Source organism: Megascapheus bottae, chromosome 1 (genome assembly GCF_031878675.1).
Source record: "Megascapheus bottae isolate mThoBot1 chromosome 1, mThoBot2.hap1, whole genome shotgun sequence".
NCBI classification, from domain to species: Eukaryota; Metazoa; Chordata; class Mammalia; order Rodentia; family Geomyidae; genus Megascapheus; species Megascapheus bottae.
The window spans coordinates 102,384,171-102,407,040 of NC_143509.1; the positions used below are offsets into that span (position 1 = coordinate 102,384,171).

At 43.9% G+C, this 22,870-nt stretch overlaps 1 protein-coding gene across 1 annotated transcript in view; it reads right to left on the reverse strand.

Moving 5' to 3' along the window:
- Positions 1-22,870, reverse strand: part of Dscam (DS cell adhesion molecule) — a 342,911-nt gene that overhangs the window by 313,758 nt on the left and 6,283 nt on the right. The window lies entirely within an intron of this gene.

Below are 22,870 nucleotides of genomic sequence, written 5' to 3' on the forward strand. Positions count from 1 at the left end.
AAGATCACACTAAGCTACCAGCACAACCATAGCTAAGACATGGAATAAACCCAGATGCCCCTCAGTAGATGACTAGATCAAGAAAATGTGGTATATATACACAATGGAATTCACTGGTTCTTAAAGAACTACCCTTGTTGCTTTAAAAAAAAATATTTGGAAAGAACAGAAATTCTGCCTGGTAGATGGATGAGTAGACATAGGTGGTAGTGGATGGATGAGATGTCTAATCTGAGTACTGCCTGGACCTAGGATACACCATGTTTTACTCTCTTGAGTCAGGTAAGGAAGACCGATATTTACACTTCTGCTTCACCCCGATTGGCCTTCAGCAGGGAACCTGGCTCCTCCTTGTTTTACAGCAATCAGGCTACTATCCACAAGAATTCTGCCAACATTGGAAGACCATGGTCATGTGCGGGCTGGGATCATGGTAAAAAGTGGTTCTGTGTACACAGCACTGGGGTGGGATCCCTAAGCCCTGACGTGGTGCTGTTAAGGTCTCGTGGAGAAATACTGCTCACAGAATACAGTTGGTTTCTCACAGTGAACACAGAAAACTACCAGCCTGCAGTGGTAAAAGGCCTGCTCAATTGGCCATTGTGGCCTAGAGTAGACACTGGTGTTCTGTTATGGGCTAGTATCTGTCCTCTTATTGAGTTCATTGTCCCCAATAAGAGGACACATAGGCACAACAAAGTTAAATGAAGCTGCTTGGAAGGGAGAAGTCGGGGGGGGGGGGGACTTCTAATCCACCGTGCTATTCCACTTCCTTCTAAGAAGTTTGGGCACACAGACATCAGGCATGAAGGCACAGAGGCACAGCCTGGGAGGGTAGCGGGGAATGCTGACATTCATAAGTAAAAGAGTCCTTACGAGAGACTAAACTTCCCAATATTTTGATCTTGGACTTTCAGTCTCCAGAATGTAAAAAAAAGACATATTACTTTATTTTGGTTGCCTGGTCCCTGGAATTTTGTTATGGTAATCCGAGTTATGACTGTTAGTGTTGGTTTGGGATGCCACCTGTGCCTTATGAACATCGCTTCTGCATGAGACCTTCACGGTGCCAATTCAAAGCCCTGGGAATCCCTCCCCAGCGGTGTGTGCAACTGTCAGTCACCATGGTCAGGCTCCCACTTGGCCTCATTTGTTATGGAAAACTGCGCTCTCCTGTGCCTCTCCATCTGTCCACTGTGTAGAATACCTGGACCATGCTAAATGGCCAGATTTCCAGACTCCAGCTCAGAGCCCTCATTCCAGTTAATCCAAGATAAGAAGTTTTCAACATCACTTGGAAATACACTATTTCACCACTTGGCAGAGTTGGTAACAACAACAACTAGTAGGTGCTCAAGAATCAGTTTGGGGGCGGACGGATAGTCAGATGGATTAATGGGTAGATAGTGGACAAGCTCTTCCTAATAAGCATGGAAAGCCAAACTCAGAGGACTTGTATGACATTTCTCTCTTCAGCAAGGAGTGCCTGGGGAAAGATCTAAGCCATTTAGCTATAGTTAGGGTCCTCATCAAGGTACGCACAGATGTAAAACGCAGAGCTCAAAATGGGCCTCATAAGGACTTAAATTCAAGGAGATATATGATCATTCTTAAAGGACATTTAAAAATGTAAAGGACAGATTTTTTATAATTTTACTTTTGCCAGCCCTGGGCTTGGGCTCAGGACCTCAACACTGTCCTTGGACTTTCTCATGGCTAGAGCTCTACCAATTGAGCCTCAGCATCACTGCCAGCTTTTTTCTATGTATGTGGTACCGAGGAATCGAATCCAGGTCTTCGTGGATGCTAGGCAAGCACTCTACCACTAGGCCAAACTCCTGACCCCTTATAATCATTTTTGAAGCAACTGAAGTCTAGCTCACATGCACTTTTATGACATTTCACAAACAAGGATACATGGGGAAGAAATCTTGATTTTGTTCATTTCAAGTTTTGGCCCCAGGGGAAGCAAATTTCTGGCCTAAAAGGATAATGGATATGTTCATAAACAATGTAAGTTTTTCTCTCTGCATCTTTTCTCCCTAATATCCCCTGGCTCCTACTTCTGGGATGGCTGCTGGAAATCCTGTAGGTGATGACCAATAAGGCAAACAGACTTGGCAGAGGACGGGAAGGCTGCCCTGTTTCTCTTGCTTTTGATGACTGAGTATGTCGCATAGCCACACGGACACAATGTCTGGTGATGAAGACACTATCCAAGAGCTTTGCAGTCCATGAACCGAGATGAGAAGACTCCATTGGTGATGATGATCACAAAGATGAGCTGTGGCTAGTGTAGATGGGTTTTAGTTGGATTATGATAAAGTAGACAAAACAGAAAACAATCTACATGTACAGACAAATGAACCTGAATACCCTCCAACTTCACTTACTATTTACTAATGATATATATATATATATATACACACATACACACCAGTTTGTGATTAATAGGTTAATTTTTTTAATGTACTCAGGTACTGGTAGCTCATGCCTGTAATTTTTGTTACTCAGGAATCTGAGATCTGAGGATCACAGTTCAAAGCCAGCCCACACAGGCAAGTTCAGGAGACTCCCATCTCTAGTTAACCATAAGAAAACCAGCTGTGGAACTGTGGCCCAAAGGGGTAGAGCACTAGCCTTATGTAAAAGGGCTCAGAGATAGCACACAGGCCCTGGGTTCAAGACAAAGCAATACATCAAAACAAAAACAAAAGCAAACCACACTTTGGACTCTCTTCTCTCCTGGCTGGCAATGAGGAATTCTAGATAGCTCCTTTCTAGTGTGAGTGAGCTGTAAATGTGTAACCCTGCTGGCTTCTACTCCACCCTTCTCCACACACATCCATAGCTCTCAGGTATGAACTTAAAAACCATGTTGTTTCCTGTAGTTGTTTTACCTTATCTATTTCCAAGTCCACCTCCATTTAACAAGAATGGAAAGAGGAGAACAAATATTTTTTTTGTATAGGGACTATTTCAAAGTAATGGGTTAAACTGTCTGGAGTTATAAAATTCTTGCTCAGTGAAGGAGGGTAGGTGTATTGTTGATGCCATCTTGTAGCCTTGTAGGATTTCAGGAAGTTAACTATATAACAAAGCCACCACATGGTTTGAGCCAGTAAAGGGAGAAGATCTGTAAAACCATCACAAAAGGGGCAGGCAAGGGTGGCACAAAAACCTGGACCCTACTTAGCCTGGAGACCATGGAACAAAACTGCTGCACACCTGATATTCAGCACCAACTCCTGAGCTGCAAAGAGAGATCTCCAGCTTCCTACAAACTTCCTTATGCTTCTCTAGACTTATTTTGGGATTTAGTACTGAGATGAAGCATTCAGAAGACATCAAACCTGTAGCATTTTAAGAGGAAAGGGAGTGCTGGGCAGAAAGAACCTGGGAGAAAACATAGCAGATGAACATGGGGGCCAAGTTGGATTTCACCAGCACTAAGGGCCTGGCTCTAAAGACAGAGGACATCACACCATGTGTTCCCTCCATCTTCTTCCTAGCTCTCCATAGTGATGGGACCCCCTCTCAGATCCCACCTGAGCTGAGAGCTGAGATGCTCCAATTCCCAAGACCCTACATGCACTCCTTCACATGCACATATATGAGAATGTGCACGCACGCCTACACACACACACACACACACACACACACACACACACACACACACACACACACATCTCTGCTCTTGCTATGGCTTTATGCATTATTAACAAGAACCTGAAAAAAATCATAGACATGAGGTTCTTTAAACTTTGCTCTGGGATTTTCAAGGAGAAAAAGCTCCAGGCAGAGATTTTTCACAGGGCTCCGCTACTTTATCATGGTGAAAAGTAACTCTTCTGATTCCTTTATCAGGACTTCATTGATGTCTGCATTGGAGGAGTAATAAAACTTCAGAACGCTGACATAGCTGGTATTGTTGTAGGACTTACATCATAATGAGGCCTTGCAAAGCCAATCAAATGCTCCTAGATTATAGCTAGAATAGTTTTACCTTTGTCTGTGTATATGAACTCAGTTTTCTGCTAAATGTATTTGTATCTTGGTTTCTGCAGTTTTTTAATTGTCTGCAACACATTTCTCAGTTGGATATGTTTCAGAAAATAATGGAATAGCCCATTTAATATTATAGACTCAATAATACAACAGATCTGATCAAATACCAGTTTTAAATTCATGATGTGTATGTTGAGTAGTGGCACACAAGATTTTTATTATTAATTAACTTGGCCAAATTCCCAGGACTGTTCTTAAACAAACTAGTTTGAGTCCCAGTTACTCCATCTAAAAATGGCAAAATTGTTAGTGATTGGCAACAATTTAATAGTAAAGTTGTGGTTTTAAAATAGAGTCCTCTGGAGTGATTACAACAAAAATTACATAACATTTGAAAATTCCTATGCATTTCAAGTATCCATTCTGGAACTATTTGTCACATAATTGTGATCAACAGCAAATTTCACAGCTCAGATCCCTTTGGATTTGTCAACATTAATAAAAAATGTGGTTGGTGTATATGATACCGCATATATGCACAAAAAAACAAGACTCTTGACACAGTCCAACTGTTTCTCAACAGAAGCTATGTCTTCCACACTGGACGCAATCCAGGGAGACGCTCATTGGTTACTCAGAGGCTACTTCAGGGCAGGAAAGATACTGACATCAGTTTAACTTGATTGATGCAAGCAAGTTCGTTCAGAGTGACAAATGCAATATACAGAAATTAAACTGATATAGTTCACATTCTTACAACAAAAAGCAAGACATAATAAAAGATTCATAACCGCTTTGTCATCCATAATCCTAGGTTTGATAGTAAAATAAGTCAACAACTCATACACATATGTAATACAGTAATGAAACTAATTTTGTCTCTAACAACATATATAGACACATACACCTGAATATACACACAAAATACAACTTTAAAGAAAGTTGTCAATGCTGTATGCCATGTGTTCAGAAAATCATCTCATAACTTTTGGTTTTAGAAATTGTAGTGTCTGTAATGTCTTCTATTTGATATGATATCACTGCTGTGCTATCAAATTTCCCTTATGCCCTATAACAACTTTTTATTAGCAGAGGGGCAGCAGAGGGCAACTAGTGAGTAGGTGTAACAGGGACTGTGTGAACTTCACATTAGGGCAGAGGAGGACATTTCTAAAGGTTGACCAGTTGTCCCAATCAAGAGCCAAGGCTTTATTTACCACTGTTAGAAAACTTGTTTTATGTTTGGATCAAAATATGAAGAATGAAATCCCAGAGTAGCCTTATGGTACCCCAATGGAAGAATATGCCCAGACCAATAGTTCCTGGTACCCACACTTCAAGGCTTAGCACCTAACAACACCAGACAGCCTTGGCTCACATTGGTTTTGAATCACTGTGTTTGAGGCTAGAAGGGCTGGAAGGTTTTCAGACAAATGACTGAGCACAGTTATAAAGGCAGGAGTTGATGAAACCTTTAGAATTAATAGCAGAATGGGATTGCATTCTCATATGGCTTGTAAGTCTCCCATTTGCTTCAAAAGAAGCCATATTCGTCTTCAGTCTCCTGTGAACTTCAACACACCTTTATAAATGACTTGTAGAGTTCATCTTTGACAAAGCCTGTTTTTCCTATAGAGGTTTGGTATATTATTTGTATCTTAAATGCTGGGTGGCTTTGTTCTACCACATGCTCCTGTTGTGTGTGCTGCCTCAACATAGACCCAAAGCAACAAGGCCAGCCAGCTGTCAATGGAAGGCTGCAGAACTATTGGTGGAGGCTGCTCACTGTAGGTAGCTGCCATAGTAATACAAAGATAGCTATGCGGTCTCGGGAAAGCACAGGCTGGGAGCTTTGATGGGCCCTAGAACACAGGCCTAGTAAGCTCCAGAGATCAGGGTCAAAGAGATTATTGAAGAGGCAGTATAATAAGAATGATTAAAGCTTATAGAAGGCTCCTACCTAAACTGAAGGATGAATGGAGGCCGATGATAATCATGGGTTGACAAAAGACATGGGAAGCCCACTGTTGGGTAACCAGAGCCCACACAGGAATTTTGAACACATACACACATTCCAGTGGCAAATACACACACACACACACACACACACACACACACACACACACACACACACATACAATTTCAGTTCATTCTGTTTTAAAAACTACAGTCCATCGTTCTTCAAGTTTCTATTTTATCTTCACACACACACACACACACACACACACACACACACACACACACACACTAGGAAACTTTAAGTTCTTTATTGGTGCCCTCAGAATCTACAATGAAAATTTCCTTTTGTAAGAAAACCTCATAGCTAAGTTCTGTTATACATGAACAAGGCTACTGTCACTTGCTCCATTAGTAATAGCTGACATGTCAAATAAGCTGTGTGTTAGTTCATCACCCAACACCACATTGACAGGGAAAATTTCTAAATGCACAACGGGACACAAAGCATGTCTCCCAGCACAGACTCACTGCAATCTTCTTTGAAAGGAAAAACACAGACCATTTTCATGTCCTTGCCACCACATTTCTGCATTCCATTCGGTAGCTTCCACTTCCAGATAAGACTTTCAATAATCTAGTGCTTCATCCTGGCTGTCTTTGATGGTGGCAATTTAAAGACTGGAGTTGAATTACACAGGATATGTAGGCAAAATGATCAGCTCATGCTGCCTCCTTTCAGGGCAGTACGGAGAAAGCAAGAAATAGAAAATGCAGAAAATGCTCAATGTGTGTAAGCAGTGGCAAGTGTCCCCAGTGTATCTTATTTTACCTTGTTGAGGATGGATCCATTGTTCACTGGACCAAAAAACAAAAGCTAAATGCCAACTGTACATAGAGCTCTATTCTACATTAACTTACTAAGGCAAGCATGGGGCCCCATCCATGTGAGGTCCCTTCGAAAATATTAGAAAAACTAAAATCTTTGCTTGATGCATAGTTAAGTATTTTTTCAAGTAGTTGCAAATCTTGGTTTCTGTTTCTTTTTTAAGTCACATGTTTGAGAGGATGAGCCACTGGGTATGTGCTTGAGTAATTGTCATTCATTCATCCTGTACCCATGCATGGGCATCTTTCTGGACTGACAGGATTTGCTCAGCCTGATCCTGGGTGAGTTGACCTCTACAGAGTGTGTGCTCTTGAGTGCTCTGTTTGATCCTCCATCCCCAGAGGTTACTTTCCAGTGACATATGGAGGATACCAGTAATTAGCCCTTAAAACTCCATTCTCTGGTGGCCTCATTAACTGGGCCATTTTCACAGGTGATAAAAGCAAAGAAACCAGAATACAATTCCTTTAAAAAAAAAAGAAAGGAGTTAAGTACAATGCCAGGAATAAGTTCAAGCAGAAGGAAAAGAAATGGTGGAGTGAACCACAGCTAAGATTGTGTTTTCAGCTGAGAGCAGGACACCGAGAGGACTATACCCAAATTGCACGTGCCATCCCTTGGGGCCTTGCCCAAAGCAGCACCATCTCTATGTTCTGAAAATAAAGTGGGCAGGAAGAAAGTGGAATTCTCCTGTGAATACAGCTAAGAACTAGAATTTATATGCCAGGTTCAAGAGCCCAGGAAGACCTCACTGAAAAGTGGGGCCCAGAGGGCTCAGTTGAAAGGTGGCAACACAAAAGAAATTTCCCTGAGGATGAGGCTGAGTTTCAGGTAGAGAGGAGGTGACTCACGGTAAGACTTTTCTGGGCTGAAACCACACACAGAAGAAGAGACTGTGCAGACACTACTAAAATGCCATTTTCTACCAGAGGCACAAAACGAACATTTAATTTCTGAACCTCAGATCTGTAAAGACGCTGACCTTCTCGTTTGTATCCAGCCTTCTGGACAGACCTGCTTTGAGACTGCACCAACTATGGCTTCTGAATGAACTACCACGTGGTTTGTACCTTGCATGGCCATAGAGCCAGACTGACACTCCTAGGTCACAGCTGGCAGAGGAGGGAGCACACTGAAAAACCCTCGCCAGGGGGCATCATGGGAATTTTATGAGAGCCTTCATATTCATGAAGCTTAATTATAACAAATTCATCAATCTGTAAAATACAGCTGTATTTGAATACTACTTTCAAGTCTGAAACACGTACAAGGAAACTACAGTCCCGGTGAGAGGCCCCTCATTTGTGCTGAGAAGCACACATGCAAGCAGGAACTCAGGGAGGGAGAGAAGGAAGAAAAATACAAGCAGATGAGGAGGTGCTTTAGCCACCTCGAAAATAAAAACACCAGCCACAGGAGGGGCCTTATGAGGTACTTACAATCAGCCATAATACTGAAATTGTTGTGTTGGAAACCAAATCATCCCTGATTGAAGAGGATAGTCATAAAGACACTGCACATTTTTATACGAGATATGCAGAAGGCTGTGCTCTGGTCGCAGGCCACGTGAGGCCCTGTCCCTAGGCTCCTGCCGTAACTTGATGAGGCACCAGTATTTCCCATGATTTCCAGCAGTGCCTAGGAATCACGGAAAACACGTGATGTCCGCAGTGTAATGGACAGGGCCCCATTTCCTCCTGCAGATATGCTTCGTGGACCAAGAACACATCCATGTTTCTAAGTGCTTCCTAAAAATGACAGCAGTGAAGTCCTGGCCCAACTATGATTTCCTAGCAAAGAAACAACTCCAGTCCCACAATGCACTCTCACCTTTCTGCCCAATGAGAAAGGTCCTGCAGTCCAATTCTACTTCATGGCACTTCCTGTCTGCAAACACCTGGTGCTCAGGTAAGTCTTGCCATCATTTCCTGTCTATCTATTGTTGACCAAAGTGCATATGTTGGCTGTAGGTCTCAGGCTTGGCTGAGTTCTTGATCAGCATTCACAGCTACAGCTGATCACTGTGTTGGATGAGCCTTGGAGGCAGAGATTGCAGATAACTCATGTGTAAGCAAGGATCAAAAGACCTTTGGGATTAGAAAAAATGTATACCCATGGATTGATTGCTTCTAAGGGATGTATTGTGAGATCGATTATTTGGGGAGTGATGATGAGAGGACCACTGATTGGCTAGGAATATGGATTTACAATATGCATCTCCACTCCTTCATCTGCAATTCCAAAATCTTAAGACACACCCAAAATGAATGTGTTTTTACCATTTCCCTGCTAGCAAATTCTGGTCCATATCTACCAAGAGGTTTTATTTGAGTTATGTTTATTCCATTCAGAATGGAAAGTCTAAGTTCTCCTGTTGAAAGATGCAAAACTATGCACAGACAGACAGAAACATCTTTCTAAAATCCTAGGAACCCTGAAATCCATGTGGCTTCCAAGACTGAGATAAGGCTGAAGTCCTCAGCATTCAGATGTTATGACAATCAGAGAAACCAGAAAATGTTGACTCGCGGTCAAAACCTAGCAATAATGAAAGGACCTGCTCCACCACACCTGCCACCCCATACTGGCTGAAAGAAGCCACTACTTCTACTCCAAGGAAAAGCCACCGCAATTAGGTTATCAAGCTCAGATTTGACATTACTTCATCTCTGTCCAGGCTAATTCACAGGTTGAGTCTGAGCCCAAGCCAGAAGCATTCTAGACACTGATGACCTCCTCTCCCCTGTCTCCCTAACCTTGGTCTTGAGGCCCTGGCTGGGATACCTGAGTCCATGGATCCAAAGTGAATTAATTCTACAATACATAATCTGAACAAGTTAAAAGAACCACTTAAATGCATTTCAAAGACACACCAAGGGATAACTTCAGTGGCTAACACAAGCACTAATAGGTTTCAAAAGTATCAAAATATATGTAGAGAATATAAATGGGCTTTTAGTTCTAGTTAGCACTATTATTTATAATCAAGTAAATGGATCAAATGTAGTATGGTATAAATACTGGTCTTTGCGTTTGGTTTTATTATTTTCTCTATTTTACTTTTTGGTTGAAATGCATTCTTTCAACAGACAAAATAACCTTCATTGAATGTCTTCATGATACCCAGAATAAAACAAGAATAAAAAAGAAGAGAACATCTCTATTGGAAAGAAAAGATTTCAGAATTGGAAATAAACATCTGTTTATTTGTGGTATCTTCTCTGGGTGAGGATTGGGGGGATTGTGCTAACACGCTTCTTTGTTTGCCTTTGGTGTTATCTGGCAGCAGGGTCGGACAGAGCAGGAAGGGGTTGAGATTTCTGCTGTAAGCGGACTATCAGCTCTAGGCTCTGCCTACAGGGACAAATATAAACAGAGCGAAGTTAACTTCAGTTTTCAGAACTGGACCTATTTCTTTGAGCCAAAGTCCCCTGCTTGGTGAATAAATGTAGACAACATAGAAAATGAATGCTTGAATAAACAAAACTATAAAATTGATATATTTTATAACTTACACTATCCCTAGCAAGATACCCTTCCTTTTTTCAAAGTACTTATTTTCCATGTAGAATAACAGTATAAATTAACATAACGCGCCTTGCAGTAGGCCCTGGGGACCACAGCTTAGTATGCATTCCAGACTTACTCCAACACGGAAAGGATGAGGACATTAAGATACAAAAAACAATGTTTGGGAGCAGAAAATGCACTACATTTTATGTTCATTGAGAAAATAGAAAACAAATGTTTTAAGTTACTCACTGCTCATCATTATTTTCTGTGAGAGGGGATCCAGGAATTTTTTATCCTTTAAGTGTATCAGTTATTTTTTAAGGTTTCTTTTCTTTTGAACATTAAAAAAAAACTCTTTCAGTTGTATAAAAGAGCTGTCTTTCAACAGTTGATGAATACAGCCCCTTAATCAATGTCATCCCTTCAATCCCCCACCCACTCCTCCAAACCTATTCCTTCTCTCATCTTTCTTAGTTTTTTTTTTTGTTTAGGATGCTGTATTGACTATTGTTGCCATATCACAAAGCAGTGTGTGCATACGATATATCTTGATGTGCATCATCCCTGTCACCCCATCCGACCTGTCCCTTCCCTTATTTTTGTTCCATTGCTGATAACTAGAAGGAGCCTACAAACCTACAGGTAAACACACAGGGTGGTATAGGATCCATAACAAGTGAATTCGCTGAAGTATAATAGACTGTATGGAAAGCTCAGATAGTAGAATTTTTTAGCAATGCTATGCCAAAGCCCAGGTAGTAGGAGATGGATCTGGGGCCTGGGGAGCAGGGTAGAGAAATGGAGTAGGGGCGCGTGTATCATCAAGAATTAATGGTATTGAAGAGCCAGAGTAACTCCATTTTACGCTGGTGACCCCATCTTGTCTAAAGCTTGACTTAGCTGTAGCCTCCACACCCCTGTACCAGGAACTAAGCCCCAGGCTCTGGCTAAACAACTCCAAGAGGAACTTCAAACCGCCCCCCCTGCCCGCCCCCCGAGTTGCTACCCAGACATAGCTCAACACCCGGTGTTAAAAACCAGCCGATGGTAAATGTCTAAATCAGCCTATTGCAAAAGTCACCCAGTTCTCTGTGTGTCAGTTTGGAAAGTGCCTAAACTTATTTTGTTCACTGCTATAAAACTGCTGTAGACCCAGTGCTCAAGGCCTCTTTGTGTCACCAACTGCTGGCGCACAGAGGGCCAAGCTTGAGCTTGCAATAAATGACTTTTTGCTTCTTATATTGGTCTTGGTCTCTGGTGGTCTTTCGGGGGTCTCAAGAACTTGTGTATTATGGTATGTAACACAAAGTTAAGAAAAGTAAGATGGTTGTTTTTTCTTATTTTTATAGCTGTCAAAATTGTTGCCCGGCGCTCACTGGTGGAAGCACATGTCTATCAAGCTAGCCACTCAGTGGACTGAGACCTGGAAATCGAAACCAGCCCTGGGGAGGTAAAGGTGAGACTCTTGACTCTAATGAACCACCAGAACCAAATGTGGAGCTGTGGTCAAGTGGTGGAGTGTTGGCCTGGATTGGAAAACCAAGGAGGAAGGCAAGGCTCTGAGTTCGAGCCCTGCTGTGGCTCAGAAGCAAGGCCACACTGGCAGATGCTCGTGGAGTTCTGCTCTGTGACCCCGGGGCCTGCATGGAGCATCCACTATGCCTGAGTCTGGAGATTCCACATGAATCCCTTCAACTTTTCTGCCTGTGATATATTTATTTTTGTGACTGTAGGCTTGCTTTGTTTTCTGGACACAGGCTGACTCAAACTCAACAAAACTCACCATTTCTGCCAGCCAAGTCCTGGAGCTGCAGGAAGCTCCTCCATACCTGACTCCTCTATTTTCACGATGCAGTTACGTGATCTGGCTAAACTACTTACTCAGAAATTGAAAAGAAAAAAAAAACCTTGGCAACTAAGCTCTCCCTCATAAATAACCTGGTGATACACAGGCACAGGCAGGCTGTGTATCTTAGGGAGGGCTGTCGCCAGCCTAATCTCCCCCAAAGCAGATGCCCAAAGACTAATTAGTGCTTCCAGACCCTGGACGCGCACTCATTAAAGACGTATCCATCAGCTCCGAGCCTCGCACTGGACACGGTTCTCGGCGGCAGCACCATAACCCACTTTGCCGCCCTTTTCCACTTGTGTTTTATTTATGCGCCATCTTATTCAACTACACAAAGGCTGGTGAAATTGCCATCATATTTTTCCCAAATGTTATTACAATTTTTAAGTCTATAATTTGCTTGTCTTTTGTCAACATATGGCTATAACAATAATCCACAGAAATTCAATTTCATCTACTACCTTCCTTTAAAAAAAGAATTAGGATAAAGTAATCCTCATGATGATTTTTGAAGCTGTTTTGAAAATATGTCATTATTTAATGCAAAGTCAGTTTCAGCATGCAGTTACTTGAATAGATGTAATTTAAAAACAAAAACAAAACAAAAAAGCTGAGTTGTAGGGATGAGCACAGCGGCACATGCCTGTAATGACCACCGCTTGGTGGAATGGGGGGTATCAAGACCTGTGCCCTGGCTGGACACAAGTATGACACGATAGCTGAAAAAGTAAATGCAAAAGATTTGTTAGTGTGCTTGAACAATAGCTGCTTCCTATCAAGTGCAAGGCCCCAAATTCAAGCCAAGTACCACCAAAAATAAAATCAAATATAACTGCGGTAAGATAAAGATGGAGCTTGCCTTGGTAATGACTGCTGGAGCACAGTTATTTCCTGTTAGGGAAGAATCCACCATCTTCAGAATCATATAGCTATTAGACAACTCTCCCTCATCATCCCCTACCCCCAAGATGTGCGCACCTACCATTTGACCTGCTGCTTCCCTGTTTCACTATGCCTGGCATTTCACAGAAGTGGAATCCTTCTGTTGTCTATCTGGGGGTTCCTGGCTGCATTCACTGGCCACAGTGGCCTCAAGGCTCCCCACAGCAGCATGTGCACCAATTTCCTTCTTTGCCAAGGCCAAAAAAGTATTGTCTTGTCTGTGTCTACCACGCAGCGTTCCCTCGTGGATCTGTGGACATGTGGGCTGTCCCCACGTCTTGGCTGTTGTGATGATGCTATGGGAGGGCAGATGTTCGCTCCCCACTTAAGAATTGATCCCCAGGCTGGGCACCTGTGGCTCACGCATGTAATCCCAGCTACTCAGGAGGCTGAGATCTGAGGATCACGGTTCAAAGCCAACCTGGGCAGGAAAGTCCTTGAGACTCCTACCTCCAATTAACCACCAGAAAACCAGAAGTGGCACTGTGGCTCAAGTAGTAGAGCGCCAGTCTGGAGCTGAAGAGCTCAGAAACAGTGTCCAGGCCTAGAGTTCAAGTCCCACCATAAAAAAAAAAGAATTGGTCCCCAGGTTAGGGCACACAAGTGACTAAATTTCTCATTAAAATGCCATCCACTGAAACAAAGAATATAGGTGAAATCTCTTTTTCATGTCACCATGTGACACGGATGGGAGAAACGTCCTCTAACTTCATCAAGCAATGTTGCTATTATTGTGTGGGAAAATCTGCCCTGATTTAAAGGGAGAAGAGTGAAGAAGTGAAGAAGGAAAAAGGCTGAGGTACCCTGCAGCACGCCCTGCACATGGGTGTGTCCGTTAGGACTGTGGGCACACGGGGGAGATTCCTGCTGTCGGGAACCACGCCCGCTTTCTTGAGAGCTGCAAAGTCCACTTTCCTCACTGAATGATTTTCAAAGAACATTTATGCCCCATCCTTAATGAAGGAATGGAGAGAAAGTGTGCGGCAGAAGGAATTATCCCAAGTAAGGAAACTACAAAACTTGCAAGAAGAGATTTAAAGAAAATACAGAAGTGGGGCCGGGAGTTTGGCCTAGTGGTAGAGTGCTTACCAAGCATGCACAAAGACTGGGGCTTGATTCCCTCAGTCCCACAGTCATAGAAAAAGCTGGAAGTGGTGCTGTGACCCAAGCCATAGAACTCTAACCTTAAGAAAGCCCAAGGACAGTGTTCAGGCCCTGAGTTCAAGCCCCAAGTCTAGCAAAATAAACAAAGCACAAAAACAAAACCATAGAAGTCTTTGCTCACCAGTATGATGGAGGAAACGCAGTGATGGTGGGCAATATAAAACTTATCACCTTATAAAGACCAGTTACAGTGAGTGCTTGGAGGTGCGGAAGTGCATGCTGGCAGCCAGGAGATGCAGGCTGGCCGGCCTCCGGCACAGTCGGGACTCCTCCAGTGGACAGCGCAAGCTGGGGGACCAAACATCCCAGCACAGGTGGCTTCAGCCATGGGGATTTACTTTTCTCTCAGTTCCAGAAACTGATGGCCAAGTCAAGTTTCCAGCCAGTTTGGTTCCAAGTGAGATTGCTTACTGTCAGGTGTGCGAATGGCCACATTGTAACTACCCACCTGGACCAGAGAGGCAGATCTCTGGGGTCGCTCTGTTTCTCTGCCTCTCCTTAAAGGCAAACAACCCCTTTGGTTTGGGTATCTTGACCATTATGACCATTTTACATCGTCGTGTCCAGAACATACGTGTGGGACAGTTAGAAATGGAGAGCCGCACATATCCTCTATGATGCACAAGCCCAAACTATTCACTTTTGATCAATCTGAAGTGGAGGGATAAGAATGTTTTTATAACCAATCTCATCACATTTATCCATCAGCAAGAATAATACTATGTGGCTTTCAGGGAAATGTATGAACCTAGAAGAAAAATGTGTTAAATAAAGTTGAGTCAGGCTCAAAGAGAATCAGGATGTGTGTTTTCTCTCCTATGGGGACGTCAGATATAAAATAGAAACCTAATGATTGAAAGGGGAAGGGGAGAAAGCAGTCGGAAATTGATTGTATATGCCATAAAATTAAGAAGAGCAAGGTTAAAGTGGGATGAGGACAAACGGGGTGACACGGATCAAGATGCATTATATTCCTAAACTGCTTTATTAAAAGACGCCTCCTTTGCACAACTAATTAAGTTAATACAAATCTAAAAATTAAATGAATAAACGTAAGAAAACACATGCAGGGCCATATGCATATTTACACAAGCAAATTGACAAAAGTATGAGATGCACAGGCGAGGATTCCCATGGTATAATTGAATAACTAACCAACAGTTTCACTAACTGAATAGAGGAAGCTGATGTGTTTTGCTTGAAGGGGGTGAGGGCAAGGGATGGGTGAAGGTGAATGCAGTGAGGATGTGGTGGATAGGGTCTTAAGATTCGATATGCATGTGTGAAAATTGAACTCGGTAACTTGAGGAGACGGGTGGAGTTGGGACAGATGGGGAGAATGATGAAAGGGGTGACACCAATTAAGATGCATTGTACACATGAACGGACCTGTTGAACTGAAACTCCCTGGTACAACTACTTAAAGATCAGATGTTTTTAAAGGCCGCCTTGAAGTCAATGCCAACGATTTGTGGTGAGCGGGATTTTGTTAAGTTGGTTCCTTAAAATGTTTTGAACACAGGACATGTGCCACCTTTTATCTATCTTCTTAATCTCCATAGACATAGTTCCGTGAAATTCTGACTGGAAATTCCCCTCTTGGAGAAACGCCACGAAGTTCACAGACTTTCAGGGCTCCACGCCAGCAGGGAACAACCCTTCATTTAACGTAGCATTAAATTTTAAACTATGACATTCATAATCTGCCTCTTCCTGGTGTGCTGATGTGCTGACTGCTTATCTTCAACCATGTTTGCTGAAAATTTAAAACACACGGCAATTTTGGCACACAGATGTTTTTCAACTTTTGGATATAGAATATTCCAGAAACATATGAAGGGTAAAAGATACAACAAATGTCCACCCACCCAGGACCCAATCCCAACCCTATTAACTCACCCTGCACCACCACTCTCAACCAGATCATTTTGAAGCAAATCCCAGATTTCATTGGAGTATTTCTTGGAAAGCAGCTAAACATTGGTTAATGTTTCTTACTAAACAGACAAGAGAACCATAGCTCCCTTCCCAGCATTTACACACACACACGCACACACACACACACACACACACACACACACACACACACACACGCACACTGCATCTTTTCTAAATAATTATAGCTGCATCTACCTAAACTAAAATAGGCATTCAGCTTTGAATTCATTCGTTACGCCATGCAGGAAGGCCTGGGACAGACATCTGTCCCATGTTCAGATACTGCTGACACAGACTTGGCATAGAATGCTTCTTCTGCACTATAGGGTCTCGTGACAGCCACTCGCCTGGTCTCAAGTTCACGTGCCTTCCGGCTACCATTAACTTCAAGGATTCATGGCAAACAACTTACGGAGAATATCAGAAGCATGACCCAAGCTGACCATGGTCAGTCTCACCTGCAATGGTAACTACTCAGGAGGTAGTGATAGGTTGGTTGTTGGGGGCAGACTCTGTCTCAGTCAGTGAAAAACGTGGTATGGGAAATGCATGACGATGTTCCCAGCTATATAGGAAGTGCAAACAGGAGGACAGATGTTCCAGATGTTCCGGCCAGCTTGAATAGAACGCTCACAGAATAACAAAAGCTAAAAGGGCTCGGGCGTGACTCAAGTGGGAGATCTAAGAGCATAGGTCTGGATAGACCCAGGCCCCAAGTTCAAACCCCATATAAACAAACAAACAAATATAAATACATAAATAAACAGAAGCATGGCCCACAGTGTAGGGTGGAGACTTCCTTCACGTACGACTGGAGTTCGATCAAGTCCACAGCACAGGAAATGACATGGACAGCTTTCTTCTTATCGGGCTGACGTGAAAAAATGGTAACGTGGAGCAGTGTCTGCGGATGATGCAGAAATTAACCGAAAGGCTGAGATCCACTGACTGGATGTTCCGTTAGTCATAGGAAGAGTGTGGTAATGTGGACATTTTGTTGTTGTTGTTGTTGTTAAATCTTGAGTCCTAGGTATTGTACTGAAGTCACATCTTAATGGGCTCCACTATGACATGTTCATATGTGCACATGTATACATACTATACATTTTGATAATTTTCACTGGCCTCCATTACACACCCCGTATACTATCTGGAGATCACCATGTTTAGTAAAGTGGGGCAGATACAGAAACAAGCATCACATTTTCTCGTGTGTATAATCTATACTTTCTTTTTAAAGACATGCAAGTGGAATAATGTTTGGGAGAATAAATGGCCACACGTGGCGATGAGAGCCATAGAAACAGGCTTTGTGCATCTGGACCATGGGCCACACTCCCGTCTCTGACGCCTGGTTGTGCTCCCTTCTGGGAAATAGCCTCCTCAACTGCAAGTTCATTTGGCTGTTTCAATGATAGGGTTTCAATTCAAAGGGAAACAATGCTGAGAACGGAAAATTTCACCCTCTAATTATGTGGGGAGGGGGGAGCTCAGCATGGCCTTTCTTTCCTGGTATCATCTGTGGTTTGGAAATGACTTGATGAAGGCCTTTTATTTAAAAAAAAAAAAAGTTTTTTTTCCCCCTAGTGCAAGTACAATTGTAGAGAAAGACACTGATCCGTGCCCGGGGCACTGAAGGACAAAAGAATGTGTGGGGTGGGGGGGCAGCGGTGACAAAGGAATGCTCAGGAAGGGGGTGGCAGCAACAGGAGCCAGAAGAGGGCGAGATTACCCCCAAAGAGACAAACTGGAAGTTGTTCCTTGCAACCAGAACTAACCCTCCCGCATCTACAAGACAGGCTTCACTGTGGCTGAATCATTGTCCATTTGGGGCAGGGAAATGAACAATAATCTCTCTGGTTTATAAAGTCACTAAGACTGCAGAAACTTGTTAGCAAAGTCCAAGTAGTACAAGAATATGTAGACAGATGACATATCAGATAGATGATTATTATAGATTGATAATACATAGATGAAATATAATACATAATCTATCCTTGTGGTAGATAATACATGGATGAAACTACTAGATAACGTTACTGTGGATAGATAATGCTACTTAGAGACATATAATAGAAACAGATGATATAGATGTAGATCATAGATAGATGATTATTGGTAGATATGTAGATATATAGATGATCTCCTCATAAATAAACAAATCTCATTGACACCAAATCATGTTTTAAGTAGTTGACATGAAAGTAAAATTCTGAATTACGTCTCTTTCAAGAGGGTTCATTTATAGAAAGATGTTTTTTGCAAATGAATAGTCAAAATAAGGAAGTCATTGCAGTGCCATTGTATTAAGAATATTCTCTTGAAATGTGTTTAAAACCTGCTCTGTATCTCTCACACTGGTGTGCTTTTTAAATGGGTCATATATATATATATATATATATATATATATATATATATACATACATATATGGCAACACTTAAAGCAATGCTTCACTTTAAATAAAAGTAATCGAGACATTTTTTTTTGCCAGTCCTGGGCTTGAGCTCAGGGCCTGAGCACTGTCCTTGGACTTTCTCAAGGCTAGAGTTCTACCACTTGAGCCTCAGCATCACTTCCAGCTTTTTTCTATGTATGTGGTACCAAGGAATCGAACCCGGGTCTTCATGCATGCTAGGCAAGCACTTTAACCACTAGGCCAAACTCCCGGCCCCGTAATCGAGACATTTTAAATGTCAAAAACTTTCAGAGAGGGCCAGGACTCGGGAAGGGGCGGCTCATCCTCAGAGCTGCTTCCATTACATCCAGAGTCAATGGACCCCTGATACAGGGCGCTGTGCCCTCTCCATCCCTGCCCACCCCCAGGTCCCCAGCACCTGCTCCCCTCCCCCCCAGATCCCCAGCTCCTGTCCTCCCCTCCCCCCAGGTACCCAGCTCCTGCTCCCCTCTCCCCCAGATCCCCAGCTCCTGCCCTCTCCTGCCCCCAGGTCCCCAGCACCTCCTTCCCCTCCCTTCCCTGCCCCAGGTCCCCAGTGCCTGCCCTCCCTCCTGTGACCACAGACCCCAGGACACTGGCTCTGGGCACTTCATGAGCATGTGTCCACCTGGATTGTCTCCATGGGTCATCTGGGAGCTGTCCCCTTACCCCCTTCCTAAAAGGTGAACGCATTGAGTTCTAGGGTAGCACACTTGGTGCTTCTGGAGTCCTCTCTGCATCCCCAGGCAGAGTCGCCTGTGCAGAGGCCTGCAGAGGCACTGGGCTCCCTGGGAAGCAGCAGGTGACCTCAGTGCCCCTAGAACTGAGGAGCAGGGAGATCCCCCAGGAAGGAGGAGCACCCGAGGGGCCTACCACGGGCTGGCCACACTCCTGACCACACCCACAGAGCAGGCTGCAGCCCCAAGCAGGAGGAGAGTCCTGCAAGGCCCCTCCAGGGCCCATCCTCACCGCTGGACAGGCAGGCGGGGAGAGGGATGGGTTTTTGGTTTCCCATTTCCCAAATCCTGTTACCCTTGGGCTGTCTTTGATGTTAATGTGGCTAACACCCTGCTGCGATTCTCAACAATTTTATCAGAAGAAACAGATGCAGGACTCCGGGCTCTTTCGTTGCCCACCCCCAGGCCCTTCCCAGCCCATAGAAGAACCCAAGCTGGACAGGAAGCAGGAATGCCTTTGCCCACAGCCACCGCACAGACTAGCCACACTATTCTTTTTAGGGGACTCCAAGAATAGTCATGATATGCAAAATGCTGTCCTCCCTTCTCTTACCCTCACCCCATCCAGCCAGAGAAGTAAGGGCAATGCCATGGCTGGAGGCAGACCCAACACTCGGGTTCTGGCTTCTTTCAGAGGGGAGAGAAAGCAGTGGGTCAGATCCAATCCACTGATTGGGAATACCAGGGGGCGTGGTGTGTGCCCACCACTGCTCACTTCTGCCCCCAAGCAAAGGCAGGGGACCCTCCACCCAGGGCAAGAGTCCAGGCAGCAGAAAGAGAGCAGCAGGCGTTACGAATCTTTCCTTCCTTGGGGCTGACTTCCAGGCTCTTGGATTTTTCTTTCCCAAATACAGGAATTCACATTGTAATACTACGTACTCAGAAGGCTGAGAGCTGAGGATCACAGTTCAAAGTCAGCTTGGGCAGGAAAATCCCACCAAACCAACAAAACATTGATGGTGTAGGTATGGCTCACATGATAAAGCACCAGCCCTGAACAAAAAGCTAAGTGAGAGCATGAGGTCATGAGTTAAAGCCCTTGCACAAAGATGGAAGGAAGGTAGGAAAGAAGGAAGGAAGGAAGGAAGGAAGGAAGGAAGGAAGGAAGGAACAAATTTGGAGAAGACAGAGGATATCCATTTATTTTATCTAACACTTCAAGGAGCCCTTAGTCTAAGGATTTGCACAAAGGTAAATCTCACCTACTACAAGTAATCTTTTCTTCTGTGCTCCACCAGTCCCTAAGACTGAGCACTCCAGCACTACGAGGGAAACCAGGCCTCTGAGAGCAGATTGCAGCCAGGAGCCTGAACAGGAGCCAAGGCCTTTGCTAACAGCCCCTGGTTGTCGGTTGGAACCCAGCCCACTTTGTAGACCCCCACAACAGGAACTGTCCAGTCTAGTTCATCATGCATCCTTCTACAGGGAGAGACAGTGGCTGACAGTGAGCTGCTCCGAGGAGGAGAACGGCTTCCTGGGACAGGTTCCTTATCCAGATTCTGCATCCAGGGCTGTCCTGGGGACCCAGGGAGAGGAATGTGTGTGTTGACCACATCCCGTGCAAAACTAAGCTCGTCAGACAGCAGTTGCTGGGGGCATCAGGTTCGGACAAAGCAGAGGCAACTTGACCTTTTGCAGATCATCTGCTGTGCATGTAGAATTTGGGGCATTCTTCCTGGAGCTCAGTGCGGGGGGGCAGTGCTCTGGACAGAATCTCAGCCCAGGATCTGCCTGACAGCCCACACAGCCTTGACACCCACATGCCCCATCCTTAGTTCTCTCCTGAAATCATGCCAAACCGGCATGCTGCTATTCATTCTGTCATTGACTGGGACTGTGTGACTGCCTCCATACACTGGGTATGTTCCAGGGGTGGGCACAGGCACCAGGCATTAGTACCAAGCCATGGCCTCTGCTCCTTCTAGGCTTACTACCTAAGCACTGGGCCTGCTGTACCAATGAGCAATAGCAAGTCATGTTAAGAAGGCTGGCATCTGACTTCTGATTGCACATCCTCACATAGTTTTGGACTCCTCAACAGCAAGGTTATATTTCCTTAAACTTCTGTTAGACTCTGGCTGAGCTGAATCTCTCTCCCCCTCATCCTATACACAAATACAAGTTGCTTACTGAGGGACTCTTTGGTAACAAAACCCTGGTGCTGTATTTGTTTTCTAGATACAGATGTGAGACAAGAAATGCCATGGGATATGCTGTGACCTCCCTGATGTCACCAAGAGCCAGTGTCAGGGCATGGAGGAGTGGAGGATCAGGGCCTATAACAGGATCCAAGCTGTGTGCCCTGCTTACCAGCAACCTCCCCTAGAATTCCCTTTCCATTTCACTAGGCAAACTCTGGAAGAGAAAGAACTCTAGTAACCTCCACTGCAAAAAGATGAAACCTGCACATGAACTTAGTCCTAATTGGAAACATGCAGGGAACTTAAGAGCATGCACATCGTGGAACGCATTACAGAAAGGAAGGCTAAAGCTCGCAGTGGAGTTTCCACTTATGTCCACGCCTCTTTTCAGGCCCAGGCCTGACGGAGTTCCCTTGTGGCCACATGACATGCTTTTGTAAAGTTCAGTAAGACCAGAGAGGACATGTGTCTCCCCATGCTGTGCTCTTCTTCCACTGGATGCAGTGTGACAGGTGGCTAAGTAGCCAATCCCCTGCCTGTAAGTGTGGAGAAGGCACACACTGAACAGCCATGCAGGCATGGAAGTCCTTCCCCTCCCACTGAGCGCCGCCTAAGGAGGCCATCAAAGCATCCATCTGCCAGGAAGAGATCTAAAAGGCCCTCTAAAGAGGGGAGATTAAGACAATTAAACCATGAAAATTAGCAAATAATATGGAGAGTGTAATCTCTATGCTGATTACTATAATCATATTTCTGTTCTGAAACTTAGCATTTTCAGGACCCCAAGTTGACAAATTATGACCATTAATCAGCATAACAGCAAGACTTTATTGTCCACTGAAGTGAAAGGGCTATTACGCTCAATATCGTACAGACAATATTAAGGAAAACTAAAAGTTTCTATTGGACTCTACACTCCTTTAAGGACTAACTACCTCAATCTTGAATTGGATTTGAAATGGCTCCTTGACAGAAAGTAACCTTTACTCTCCAGCTAACCAATAATCTGAGAATTATAAAAAAAAAAAAATAAGGACTCATCCAACCTTCTCTATAGGAGTCACCACATGTTGGTGCTAATTAAGGCTTACATTAAAATGTGCATGCATGTATACACACACACACACACACACACACACACACACACACACACATCCATTATTGCCAAAGCCATGAAAACCAAAGCAACTATTTGTCACAGACATAAGAACACAGTTTAGGTTCATCACAGTTCTCCAAAAGCAGACAATACATTCTTTAATACATCAAGCATCATTGTTCAAGAGGATAATTCAAGG